Raw genomic sequence first — 14,121 nt, forward strand, 5'->3', positions numbered from 1 at the left:
GCATTAAAAGGTATATAAGTTGCTCATAGAAGATGTTATATAATGAATGTAAAAACCTGTCTTAAGCATTAACTCTAAATCAATCAGTTGAGTTTACTGTTGACTTACTGTTATACATTTTGAATTCTTGTAAATGGAGCTACAGCTAAGATGTTGAGGGAATCTAAGTTGTCAGTTTTTGCCTATTTATGAGAATCAGGCAAAATCTAAAAGCTGTGGGGAGAAGTCAGCCTTACGGTAAAACAAAGAAAGTCATTATGCTCTTTGTACTCAGTGCCCTCCACTGTCAAAAAGATACAGAAAGCCCCAGTTTCCAGAAAAGAAGATGAGAATAAAATGAACCCAGATTCACAGAAAACATCTTTTTTTCCACTTGTCTAATCAGTTTTGTTTTGTGTGCTGCCACTGGCATACATGGCTGCCTTTCTGTTTCATTTTGATCACTTTCAAGAATTTTGGAAGAATGTCGTTTTATCCAAATTAAAATTAATCACCATTATTCCCATGCCATGTAATTTATTTGGTCGCTCAATAAATATTTATGAAGTGCCTCCAGGGTGCCAGGCCCCGTGGTCAGGGACATAAAGATACGTGGTCCCTGCCCTGGTGGAGTTCACTGGGTGGAGAGAGCCTTGTAGAGAGGCAAGTGGACTGAGCCGTGCCCGACCTTCAGAGAGGAGGGTGCTCGGGGATAGTGCCCTTCCAAAGGGAGAAGAAACTAATTGCTGGGAGGGTCAGGAACTTTCAGGACACATTTGAGCTAACATACATCTTCCAAAGATACCTTTATTTTTCATATTCTTTAGGACCTAGGGGACTTGGAAGTGATTAGGAGCCACTGTCTGCAAAAGTCTCACCCGAACATGGTAGGAATAACTTTACAGTCAAAATTAGCTGATATCATCTGTGTTATTCATTAAGAAACACCTGACAGAAATGTTCAGCTTCGCCCACCCATTTCTTCTCTCAGTATATGTTGCATGCCTACTATTTGCCCAACAAAATGGAATTATGCCATTAGAATAACTAAGAATTATCCTGATTACCTTCAGCGAGTTCCCTACATTGGACCTACAAGTCATTCTTATTAAGGACAATGGTTCTTACATCCAGAACTCCTTAGGGAACTTCATGTTTAACTTTAAAGAGGTTCTTTGCTTGTAATTAACTCCCACAGCATCTTAATCGGGGATCACTACCAAGATTCAATACAGAGTTTCAGTGTCATTTTTCTTCCAGACGTTCTTTTATTTTTATCTCTTTTTTTGTTGTTGTTTTGTTTTTATTTTTGAGACAGAGTCTCGCTGTGTCACCTAAGCTGGAGTGCAGTGGCACGATCTCAGCTCACTGCAACCTCCGCCTCCTAGGTTCAAGATTCTCATACCTCAGCCTCCCGAGTAGCTGGGATTACAGGTGTGCACCACCACACCCAGCTAATTTTCTGTATTTTTAGTAAGGATGGGGTTTTCTCACGTTGGCCAGGCTGATGTCAAACTCCTGACCTCAGGTGATCTGCCTGCCTCAGCCTCCCAAAATGCTGGGATTACAGGCGTGAGCCACCTTATGTGGCCTTGTTTTTGTTTTTGAGACAGGGTCTCACTGTCTCACCCAGGCTAGAGTGCAGTGTCACAATCACAGCTTACTGCAGCCTCAACCTCCTGGGCTCAAGTGATCCTCCTGCCTCCGCCTCCTGAGTAGCTGGGACCACAGGTGTGAGCCACCACACTCAGCTACTTCTTTTAACTTTTAGTGGAGACAGGGTCTCACTATATTGCCCAGGATGGTCTTGAATTCCTAAGCTCAAGTAGTCCTCCCACCTCGGCCTCCCAAAGTGCTGGGATTACAGGTATGAGCCATGGCAATTGGCCTCTTTTTATCTGTTCTTGAAGATGGTATCTACCCAGTGACTTTTATGGGACTGACAAAAGGTCACAGCTTAGAGATTAGTTAGGACAAGGAAGGATGTGAGGGGACATGAGGTGGTGTGGAAATGCCAAGTGCAGGTGGAAGGGGGATGAGCAGATAGGCTGGGTCAAAGCTGCAGGCCCTCTGAATGGGCTCCCTGGTTCCAGGAGCAGGGAGTCAGTGCAGAGAGGGTGGGAAAAGAAGTCAGACTCCTTTACTGCCAGATTCACTTCCTTCTCCATGTGAACACTCCACGGACTTCCAGAAACATTGATCCTCTGCACTAGCGTCCCCAGATTTAGGGACAAATAGATTTATTGAGTTCCCAGAGGAAACAGACTCTGAGATGAGACTGGATGCAGAGCATGGCCCCAGGATCTGTCACTGATAGGGAGTGAAGGGAACAGGTGGGGCAGAGGGAGGAGCCTCAGTCGATCCCAGGATCCCACAGGGAGCTCTGCAGCTGGGATGGCCCTTCAGAGCTGCCCTGAATTGGAGCTAGGGGACCACACCTGGGCATTGACCAGTCCTTAACATGGGCTGCCCTGGGGGAAAGGGGTGACCTTGAGCAAGGAGGGCAATTCCTGGAAAGGGACTCAACTAAGAGCAGCCATCAGCCACCCATGTCTCCAGCAGCTGGGGGAATGAGCACCCACAGAACCCAGTACTGAGGATGGGTCATTTACATAACAAAGGATCAGTGGTTGCCTGTTCTCATTATTTTAATTTTTTAATGGAATGCTTCATGAATTTGTATGTCATCCTTGCACAGGGGCCATGCTAATCTTCTCTGTATCATTCCAGTTTTTTAGTATATGTGCTGTCAAAGCAAGCACTTGTTTCACATTAGATGATAAAGGTGTTGAGGGAAAGACTTGCTCTTCCAACTCTATGTATCCCCCACAACGCACTTGCTCATGATAAAATCAGGGCCTCCCCAGACAGGATTACCAGCTGCACCTGTAATGCCCATATCTAACGTCCTACCTGGCACAGGGATGCCGGCATAATAAACAGGGCTGCAGAAGAGCGTCATCCTGGCTTGGGATTCCTCGTCTTTCTAGATTGCTGAAAATCAGGAGCTGAGGGCCGCGGAGCACTCAGAATCCCCGCCAACTGCTGACCCAGAACCTTTAGCACAGTGGGTCTCAGAGAGTGTCTCACTAGCTTGAGACGTTAGGCTTCAGCAAAGCGGCACAAGTGCGGGCGAAGGCAACCTGGAGTTGTGGTTCTGCACGGGCCCTCGCCTGGCCAAGGCAAGGGACAGGACAAGAGCAGGAAGGAAAGAGTATCAGAGGTCAGTGTATCCATCCAAGGGCTCAACCTGGCCAGGGGACAAGGCAGAGGAGCCAGGCAGGCCCTGCTGCTCAGCATAGCTGCAATGCCACCTGAGATGAGGTGTGACAAAGGTGCCTGTCACTGTCCCTCCTCCTGTTCTAAGGGTCTCTGTGCTAGTTGTCGGTTCCTTACTGTAGTTGAAGGGAGGTGCACTCCCTTTCATTCTGGGTGCTACTTTCTTGGCTGAGAAAAAACAAGCTGCAGCCCAAGCCGCCCCCCTATGTGAGAAAGAGAAGTGAAACAGGCTGTGGGCTGGGCAACAGGAGGCTGACTGCAAGCGACCTGCAGATGCCAAGCCTTTGCTGGTTTACTCCGGCAGCACAACAGCATATGAAGAAAACCAAAGTGGCTCTCTCATTAGCCAGTTCCTCGAAGAGGAATGGTTCCGTTTCTACAACCATTCAAGCAGCAGGGATTTACTGAAACCGATCCACGCTCTGGTCCCAGAGGACACAGTCCCTGCCTGAAAGGCACTAGAGCCTAGTTAGGGAGAGTTGAGTAACTCACCTGAAAAAAACAGCAAATGGACCTGACCTGTATAATGAGTGACTAAATCATGTGAGCCAGTCTCAAGGCGCAGTCTGTCGGGGAAGAGCTCACCATGCAGACCGCCGAAGATCACAAAAAGGAGGCCAGAAGTGAGGAAAGGTTCCAGAGGCCAGGAGAGGCATGGGGTAGGGGGCATGAAACTGCAGGAACAGAAGCCTGGAGGCAGAGATGACAATGAGGAAATGGGCCTCACTAGACCCTGCACCCGAGCCAGGTGCATGGGTCGAGGCTGCCTCGAGAAGTCCCCTCAGCATGGTTGCCACATAAAAGATGCTCAGTTAAATTTGAATTTCAGCTAATCCGTAAATAATACTTACCATAGGTATGCCCCAAACAGCGCAAGAGTTTTTTCTAAAACATCTGGCTGAGCATGGTGGCTCATGCGTGAAATTCCAACACTTTGGGAGGACCAAGGCAGGAGGATCGGTTGAGTCCAGGAGTTTGAGACCAGCCTGGGTAACACGGTGAGACCCTAACTCTACAAAAAGTACAAAAATTAGGTGGGCATGGTGGCACACGCTGGTAGTCCCAGCTACTCAGGACACTGAGATGGGAGAATCGTTTGAGCCCAGGAGATCGAGGCTGCAGTGAGCCGTGATTTCACAGTCACACTCCAGCCTGGGCAATAGAGTGAGACTCTGTCTGAAAAAGAAATAAAATAGGCTGGGCGCAGTGGCTCACTACCTGTAATCCCAGCACTTTGGGAGGCTAAGGTGGGGAGATCACCTGAGGCCAGGAGTTCGAGACCAGCCTGGCCAACATGGCAAAACCCTGTTTCTACTAAAAATATAAAAATTAGCCAGACATGGTAGCACATGCCTGTGATCCCAGCTACTTGGGAGGCTGAGGCAGGAGAATTGCTTGAACCCAGCGGGCAGAGGTTGCAGTGAGCTGAGATCGTACCACTGCACTCCAGCCTGGGCGACAGAGCAAAACTCCATCTCAAAAATAAATAAATAAATAAATACATTCAAATATTATCCATTGTTTAACTGAAATTCAAATTTACCTGGGCATCCTGTATTTGATTTGCTAAATTGAGCAACCCTGCTCCTGGAGTTATATTTTACAGTTGCTCACTCGATCCTCAGTACTGCCCTATAAGGTAGCTCTCTTATCACCATCATCCTCATTTCACAGGTGAGAAAACTGAGTCACAGAGTTGTCCACAGCCATGCAAGTAGCGCATCTGTTTCCACAGTCTGTGTTCCTAACCCTCTAAGCTACTACTAGAGTTTGGGATCCATCAGTCCTCGATCCAGAGTGTGGCTCCACCACTTCTTAGGTGTATGACCTTTGGCAAGTCGCTTAACCTCACTGAGCTTCAGTTTCCCCTTCTGGGAATAATAACAATTCCTGACTTACAGTTTTGTGAGTGAGGTAATTGAACAAATAGGAAGTGATTCATACATGGCATTTGGATGATGATGATGATGATGATGGTGATGATGATGATGATGGGAAGCCTTGGATCATGTAGAGTCATTGATGAGACTAGAGAAAATGACACGCCTGAGCCACCTCCGTGGCCATTCCCTTGCCTCCACATGCCTGCCTCCACCCTAGTCCTCTCCCTGCTCCCTAAACATAGACACAGGGCTGGCCCCAAGCCCCATGTGTAACAGGCTTCCTGCCTAAAGCCACCAGGAGCCTCAGAGCCCAGAGCTCCTGTTGCTGGTGGCTGGAGTTTACTGCCTGAACTTCTAGTCCAGGTTCCGGACTATGAGCAGTCCAGGACTTTCTCCAGTCTGACAGCCCCTCCAGTCACTGCCCAGGTGTGCCTACATCCTAGTTCTAGCTGCCACCAGGAAAAAATCCAACCCATGGAGCATTTTGCACTCATCTACAACTACGTATGACAAATGGTTTCCCCTCCCTGTTATGTAACTCAGCCTACCCGTGTGCATGCTCTGAACTACTTCAATCTAAGTATCTGCTGAGTAAGATCAAGACAGAAAATATCTGTTGATTAGGTTTTGTTTCTGTCACTTCTTGCCTTCTCAGGGCAAGTCAGGTCTAGAGGTTCATTTCCGGTCCCTCCGCTTCCCACCCTGAAGCCTCCTCCCTGCTCCAGGTCAGTTTAGCAATGGGACACACCCAACAAGCTGCCCTGCCTTCTCACACCTGGGCTAGGGTGTCCAAGGTGCTGGGGAATCTAGCCCTTAGCAAAGATTACCTTCTCCCTAGTACCAGGATTATTTCAATGTTTTTTCCTTATGTTTTGTTTTGTTCTACCATCAATGTTCCACTTAGGTATTAATCCTAGCAAGTAAACTAAAAAGGCCAGGCACAATCTGTAATCCCAGACTTACGCCTGTAATACCAACATTTTGGGAGGCCAAGGCAGGTGGATCTCTTGAGCCCAGGAGTTTGAGACCAGCCTGGGCAACATGGCAAAATCCCATCTCTACAAAAAATTAGCCGGACATGGTGGCACGCACTTGTGGTCCAGCTCCTGGGAGGCTGAGGCAGGAGAATCACCTGAGCCCAGGAGGTCAAGGCTGCAGTAAGCCATGATCGTATCATTGCACTCCAGCCTGAGTGACAGAATGAGACCCTGTCTTAAAAATAAATAGGCCAGGCGTGGTGGCTCACGCCTGTAATCCCAACACTTTGGGAAGCCAAGGCGGGCAGATCACGAGATCAGGAGTTCAAGACCAGCCTGACCAATATGGTGAAACCCTTTCTCTACTAAAAATACAAAAATTAGCTGGGCATGTTGGTGGGTGCCTGTAGTCCCAGCTACTCGGGAGGCTGAGGCAGGAGAACAGTGTGAATCTGGGAGGCGGAGGTTGCAGTGAGCCAAGATTGTGCCACTGCACTCCATCCTGGGCAACAGAGCAAGACTCTGTCTCAGAAATAAATAAATAAATAAATAAATAAATAAATAAATAAATAAATAAACTTTAAAAATATATGGTGAGTTTTCTCATTGGAACTATGTCTACCTCCTCGGGTGGAAGGAGCTCATTCTTCCATGATCAAGCCCTGACCTTCAAGTAACCCCTTGAGATTCCTGACTCAGTCTGACCTGACTCTTCTTTTCTTCCAGGCAGTGATTTAGGCAGCATGGAGACGGCAGAGAAAAAGACCAGATTTCAGCTCTCAAGGCGTGAATAATAGTCTTGACCCAGATTCTAACTACGTGGTCACTCCTAGTCTCTTTTTAACTCACTTTCTTGACTCTCAGAACCAACAACACCTGGCTCTGGACCTCACACCAAGCCGTGGTTCTATGCTCTCCTGACTTCCAGCTCTCCGTTCCTGTCCTTCTCACCTATGTGAGTTTCCAGCCTTCAGACACTCCCTGTCCTAGTACTGAGTCCTACCCCTGAGACCCTCAGCTGCCCACCCTGCAACACTGACAATGCACAGAGTCCAACCATCTGGCCCTCATAAAATGTCCCAGGCTCCATGCCAAGTTGTGCTACAGATTGCTTGGCCATCAGTTCCCTAGGAAACTGTAGGCTGGACTGGCTGCCAAGTCAATGGAGGGTTTCAGCCATGTGGTTGACCACCTGGGCAGAAGCCTTGCTGATTGCCTTCTTATCTGGTAGTTCCCCTTCGTGAGCCTTGGTGCCCAACCCTATCTGAGTCACCTGGGCCTTGGAAACCTGTTCCTTCGGAGTTCCAGCCCTTCTAGGTCAAAAGCACCTTGAATATCTGACGAGGGCCTGCCTTCATTCTTTTGATCTCTTTGCTGGTATTCCTCCTGGATGCCCTTGGCCTGTAACAACTGGCCTCCAAACACTGGCAAACCTGTCCCCAGAACCCAAGTCTGAGTCAGCAGAGTCCTGGTAACTTTCCCCAGTTCAACAAAAACCCACAGCTATACCACAGGCCTGCCTGCACTCACCCCCTCCACCCACCTGACCACTTATTCATTCAACAAATGTTTGTGGAGTGTGTTTTGGAGCCAGATAATGTGAGAGCTGAAGTTTCCCAACAAGGAATGGACAAGACATGGTTCCTGGCCTAGAGGAGCTCACAGCCAAATTGGAGGCATTAGAATAAACATAATCCATTTCAAAATGTGAAAAGGGTCACAGCAGGGTTGGAACGAGTACCAGGGGAACACCTGGGAAGGGCATCTAACTCACGCCCATGGGACAGGGAATGTCTGCATGAAGACTGATGTGAAATCTAAGCTGAATCCAAAAACAGCAGCAAGAGCTGGTAAATGGTTGGGGGTGCTCCAGATTTCATGCATGAAAACTCAAGGAGAGAAGGCAACTAAAAATAGGAAACTTCAAAAGTCAACATAATTGGGGCAGTGGGAGAAGTGAGCACTGCTTCACCCGAAAGGAGGAGTTGGTTGGCATCTGAGGACAGTGGGAGGCCGCTGGGGTTCTAAGCAGCACCCACTCCACCTATTCTTCTCTTCACAATGGGATCCACGCTTTAGGAAACTCACTTTGCTATCATGATGGAGAATGAATGAGAGGGAAGGCAAGATCCTGAGCAGGAAGAACAGAGAAGACTGCGACAGGATACCAAGACTGAGAAGATAATGGCCCAAACCATAGGAGTAATACAAAATACTGGGAGTCTAAGACCAACGGGACTTGGTTGTTGATTGTGCATGCCCTGCAAGGGGAAGGGAGGAGACTCTAGCGATGCCAGGAGTCTAGGCTGATGGATGACCTGGAGCGAGGTGGTGCTGTGAACTGTCACCAGGGAATAGGGAGGAGGGGCAGGTTTGTGGCATGGGGGATGGGAGACAAGGTTCAGACAGGAAGGACAGTGTTGAGTTTGAGGTGGTTACAGGACATCCTGTGAGGGGGGCTGTGTGTCTCCAAAGCGATCTTGGCCAGTGAGAAAGTCTGAGAGACATCAGCAAACCCATGAACTCTGTAGAACGAGAAGAGCAGAAGGCAGTCTGGAAACATCAGCTAAGAGACAGACAGAAATTGACATAATCTCAAAGTGTCTCCCATACATGACACTTACTAGTTACACAGAAAGAAGTAACTTTACAGTGGCGAAGCCTGGTAGACACCACCTTCCCTGAGTGATCAAAGTTATCAGGAGTAATGGGACAGGTAGACATCGTATGCCTTCTGATAGGCTGCACCGAGAAGGATACAACATCACTTCTGTAGTATTCCCACCAAAAATGTATACTCGAAATGATTATATATGTCTAATCATGAGGGGACATCAGACAAAACCATACTGAAGGACATATATACAAAATAACTGGCCTGTGCTCTTCAAAAATACCAAGGTCATAAAAAAGAAAGACTGAAAAACTGTTCTGGATCATAGGAGACTAAAAAACAAACATGATAGCTAAATAATTCAAGGTATGATCCTAGATTAGATTCTGGACCAGAAAAAAAGAGTTTTTTTTTACTATAATTCCTCTGTGACAATTAGCAAAATTTGAAATAAAGTTTAGACATTAGACAATAGTACCATATCACTATTATTTTTCTAATTTTGATCATTGCACTGTGTAAGAGAATGCTTTTTTTTTTTTTTTTTTTTTGAGACACGGCTTCTTCGCTCTTGTTGCCCAGGCTGGAGTGCAATGGTGTGATCTCGGCTCACTGCAACCTCTGCCTCCAGCGTTCAAGCGACTCTCTTGCCTCAGCCTCCCGAGTAGCTGGGATTACAGGAATGCACCATCACGCCCAGCTAATTTTTTTTTTTTTTTTTTTTAGTATAGACAGGGTTTCACCATGTTGGCCAGGCTGATCTCGAACTCCTGACCTCAGGTGATCCATCCGCTGCAGCCTCCCCAAGTGCTGGGATTACAGGCAAGAGCCACTGTGCCCGGCCAACAAAATGCCTTTTTAAGGTAATACTAATGAAACTACTTAGGGGGAAAGGAGAATTATGTCTGCAACTTATTCTCTATGATTCAGAAAAAAAAGGTAATATGAACAGATAGATGATAGGTAGAGAGTAATAAGGCAGGCCAAGCACAGTGTCTCACACCTGTTAATCCCAGCATTTTGGGAAGCCAAGAGAGGGTTGCTTCAGCCTAGGAGTTTGAGACCAGCCTGGGTAACACAGGGAAATCCCAACTCAACAAAAAATTAAAAATAAAGAAAAAATTAGCTGGGCATGGTGGTGCATGCCTGTAGTCCCAGCTATTTGGGAAGCTGAGGTTTGAGGATCACGTGGGCGTAGGAGGTCAAGGCTACAGTGAGCTGTGATCACACCACTGTACTTCAGCCTGGGCAACAGAGCAAGACCCTGTGTTAAAAATAAAACATAAAATAATAAAGCAAATGTGATAAATTGTTAACACTTGGGGAATCTGAGTATAGGTAGGCTGGCATTCTTCATAGCATTCTTTCTTACTTTTCTTTTTTTTTTTTTGAGATGGAGTCTTGCTCTGTTGCCCAAGCTGGAGTGCAGTGCTGTGAACTCCACTCATTGCAGCCTCCGCCTCCCAAGTTCAAGTGATTCTCCTGTCTCAGCCTCCTGAGTAGCTGGGATTACAGGTCCCCGCCACCATACCTGGCTAATTTTTTTTTGTATTTTTAGTGGAGATGGGGTTTCACCATGTTGGCCAGGCTGGTTTCAAACTCCTGACTTCAAGTGATCCACCTGCCTTAGCCAAAGTGCTGGGATTACAGGTGTAAGCCACCATGTCTGCCATCTTCCTTACTTTTCTATAAGTGTGAAATTATTTTGAGGTGAGTATTAAATACTAAATATTTATTACATAGAGTTGAAAACCAACTTATTGTTCCTCTAAGAATTTCAACTCCTATTGCTACTCTTTCCTTCCCCTCTGCTTTGCAGTGCCACTATGCCTTCAGATAACATTCTCTCCTTTTCTAATTATTATTGTGATAAAAAGACATAACATTAAATTTACCATTGTTTAGTATGCAGTTCAGTAGTGTTGAGTAAATTTACACTGTTGTGTGACAGATCTCCTGCAAGTCTGCAATTATTTAAATCAAAGTTTTTTTAAAAAGAAAGAAAAAGGTAGCAGAAGAGGAACCCTAGGAGGAGATAGAAGGAAGAGCCAAAGAGGTAGAAGAAAAAAATAGAAGACTGTGATGTGGCAATAGCCAAGGCAGGAGAGAATGTCAACAGGGGCCTGTGGCCTGAAGGGTCATCGCAGCAGACACGTCACATGAATGTCAGGAAGAGACAAAAGGGACAAAGCATAATCCCCCAAGTTTGCTCTAGAAAAGATCTTCTCCTTCTGCTTTCCACAGGTGCTCCTGGTAGGAAGGTGATATGGTTTGGCTGTGTCCCCACCCAAATCTCATCTTGAATTGTAGCTCCCATAATTCCCATGTGTCGTGGGAGGGACCTGGTGGGAGGTGATTGAATCACGGGGGCAGGTTTTTCCTGTGCTATTCTTGTGATAGTGAATAAGTCTCATGAGCTCTGATGGTTTTATAAAGGGCAGTTCCCATACATATACTCACTTGCCTGCTGCCATGTAAGACATGCCTTTGCTCCTCCTTCACTTTCCACCATGATTGTGAGGCCTCCCAGCCATGTAGAACTGTTAGTCCATTAAACTTTTTCTTTATAAATTACCCAGTCTCTGGTATTTCTTCATAACAGTATGAAAATGGACTAATACCAAAGGGAAGCCTAGAATAGTCTTTGAAGCTATTAACTCCATGTGTGGCTGAGGTAGATACCACAGGGTGGGCTGTGCTTTGGTTGGGAAGGTGTTTTGTGGGCCCACTGGGTATGTACAGGCAAGGCTCCCCAACACCCACCCTCACCTTCCCATGAAAGGTAAAGATGAGTCAAAAGGGTCCAGCATAGAGAGAAAAAGTTACTTTCATGGGCCCCTGGTGACCTCAGAGATAGGACTCTGGGGTGGGCCTTGTGATTACAAGAAGCCAAGATAATTGTAGGAAATTTCATGCAGGAAGCAAGGGGGCTTGAGCAGGAGACGGTGGCCAGGAAGAGGAGCTGCTGGTATGAGGCTCCCTGGGGCTAGCTGGCCATGGCCTCAGAAGCATGCGGGTGGTGTCTTGTTTCCTTTGCTTTCTCTTCTATAATTCTTTGGAATTTTCCAGAGACTTTAATAACAGACTCTCTCACCCAGTGGCATGGGGTAGGTGAGTGGTGTCCTTGGGTGTGAAGACAAGGTGGCATGTTTACATCTGAGGCTGATGTAAATTACAGAGCTTGGGCAGCCCACAGGTGATTCAGAAATAGGGATAAGACCAGGAATGTAGAGAGAAAATGGAAAGACATACATCCGGCCAGGCACAGTGGCTCATACCTGTAATCCCAGCACTTTGGGAGGCTGACGTGGGCAGACTGCCTGAGCCAAGGAGTTTGAGACCAGCCTGGGAAACATGGTGAAACCCTGTCTCTACTAAAAATACAAAAATCAGGGCTGGCACGGTGGCTCACGCCTGTAATCCCGCACTTTGGGAGGCCGAGGCTGGCAGATCATGAGGTCAAGAGATCGAGACCATCCTGGCCAACATGGTGAAACTCCGTCTCTACTAAAAATACAAAAATTAGCTGGGCGTGGTGGCGTGTGCCTGTAGTCCCAGCTACTCGGGAGGCTGAGGCAGGAGAATCGCTTGAACCCAGGAGGCGGAAGTTGCAGTGAGCTGAGATCACGCCACTGCACTCCAGCCTGATGACAGAGCGAGACATTGTCTCAAAAAAAAAAAAAAAAAAGACATAGGCAGGAAGAGTCATCTGCCTAGAGGGAAAGGGTTTTCTTTTGTTTCAAGATGGAAAAGACTTCAAAGTATTTAATTGATGATGAGAAAAAAACAAAACAAAACATTAAAGAGGAAAAGAGTAAAGATTTAAGAGAGACAACACCTTCCCAACCAAAGCCCAGATGCAGGATTTGGTTGGTTCTTAAACACTCTAGATTGAAAAGAACACCACACCACCACACCCCCATGAGACAGGATCAGCCCGCACACCTGCTCAGGGTGATGTTCCGGAATCCCAACGCCACAATTTTATCTTGAGTGTCACGAACCAATTGGCTGAATCATTAAGCCCAGACCTCTCTACTGTACCCACCCCACCCGGGGGTGTGGGGCCCTCTGATGAACAGGTGACATTAAAGCAAATGAACGTTGACTCATAGCCTACTAAGCTTACATACTTGATTATGTTTCATTTTCCCAGTAGTCCTGCGTAGGCATTACTATTCCCATTGTAAAGATGAGTACACTAAGGCTCAGAGAAATTACATATCAAGCAAGAAAAGGCAGAACAGGGAACCAAACCTGGATCGTATTTCAGAATTCATTTTCTTTTCATTCCAGACCTCAGGGAATATATTCTAATGCCACCAGAGACAAGAAAATTATGTCCCAGTACCTCCGGAATTAGAAAAAGATGACCAAGCGTTTTCCTGATACCTCCCTAGATTTTCACAATTACAAAAACATGGTCCTCTACCTCCGGAACCACAGAAACCTGAACCTACATAACCTGTCCAACTTGCTTCTCTCGAAACCCAGAAACTTTCTACAGTTGCTCCTGAAGTTTCTCACCTGTCATGGAGCCTTAGAGCTGCTGAGAGCTGCGGTAACGTAAAAAAGCAGAGAGAAGAGAGCTGGTCTGGTTGAAGGGGTGGGAAGGGGACATGGAAGCCCTTGCTTGGACTCTTATTTCAGCTCCAGTTATTCCCATTAAACTTGAGGTGCCTCCAAGAAACGCCAGGACTTCTCTGAACACAGTTTAACAACCACAGCTATTAATCACAGTCTTTTTTTTTTTTTGAGACGGAGTTTTACTCTTGTTGCCCAGGCTAGAGTGCAATGACACGATCTCGGCTCACTGCAACCTCTGCCTCCCAGATTCAAGCGATTCTCCTGCCTCAGCCTCCCGAGTAGCTGGGATTATAGGCATGCGCCACCATGCCAGCTAATTTTGTATTTTTAGTAGAGATGGGGTTTCTCCATGTTGGTCAGGCTGGTCTCGAACTCCCGACCTCAGGTGATCCGCCCGCCTCAGCCTCCCAAAGTGCTGGGATTACAGGCATGAGCCACCACGCCTGGCCCTTTTTTTTTTTTTTTTAAAGGAAAATTTTGAAGCTGAAAAAAGTAAAATGACCTGCCCAGGGTTACAAAGAGAGCTTTAAATGAACTACAAACCCCAATAACCTGTTTATTTCACAGCTACTAAATCCAGCTTTCTCTGATAGACTGCTGGCTGCTTAACCCAACCCAATACCAATGCCCCTTCTCCCACTTAGTAACAAACCCCAAATTTATTCCAAGTAACACTGTTCCCTGCCAAAGGACTAAATTTCCCAGCCTTTCTTCAATTTGGACTGGCCATTTTAAGTTCTAGCCAAAGAGATGTAAGCAAAAATATAGTATGTTTCTTCTAGGAAGAAGAACATAGGCCTTT

At 46.6% G+C, this 14,121-nt stretch overlaps 1 non-coding gene across 1 annotated transcript; it reads right to left on the reverse strand.

Moving 5' to 3' along the window:
* Positions 1-2,632: 2,632 nt before the first annotated feature.
* Positions 2,633-2,741, reverse strand: LOC129041914 (U6 spliceosomal RNA). The gene has a single exon (XR_008504020.1). It is a non-coding gene; the product is annotated as a U6 spliceosomal RNA (small nuclear RNA).
* Between the last annotated feature and the right edge of the window lie 11,380 nt (positions 2,742-14,121).

This window comes from Pongo pygmaeus, chromosome 6 (assembly GCF_028885625.2).
Source record: "Pongo pygmaeus isolate AG05252 chromosome 6, NHGRI_mPonPyg2-v2.0_pri, whole genome shotgun sequence".
Lineage (NCBI taxonomy): Eukaryota > Metazoa > Chordata > Mammalia > Primates > Hominidae > Pongo > Pongo pygmaeus.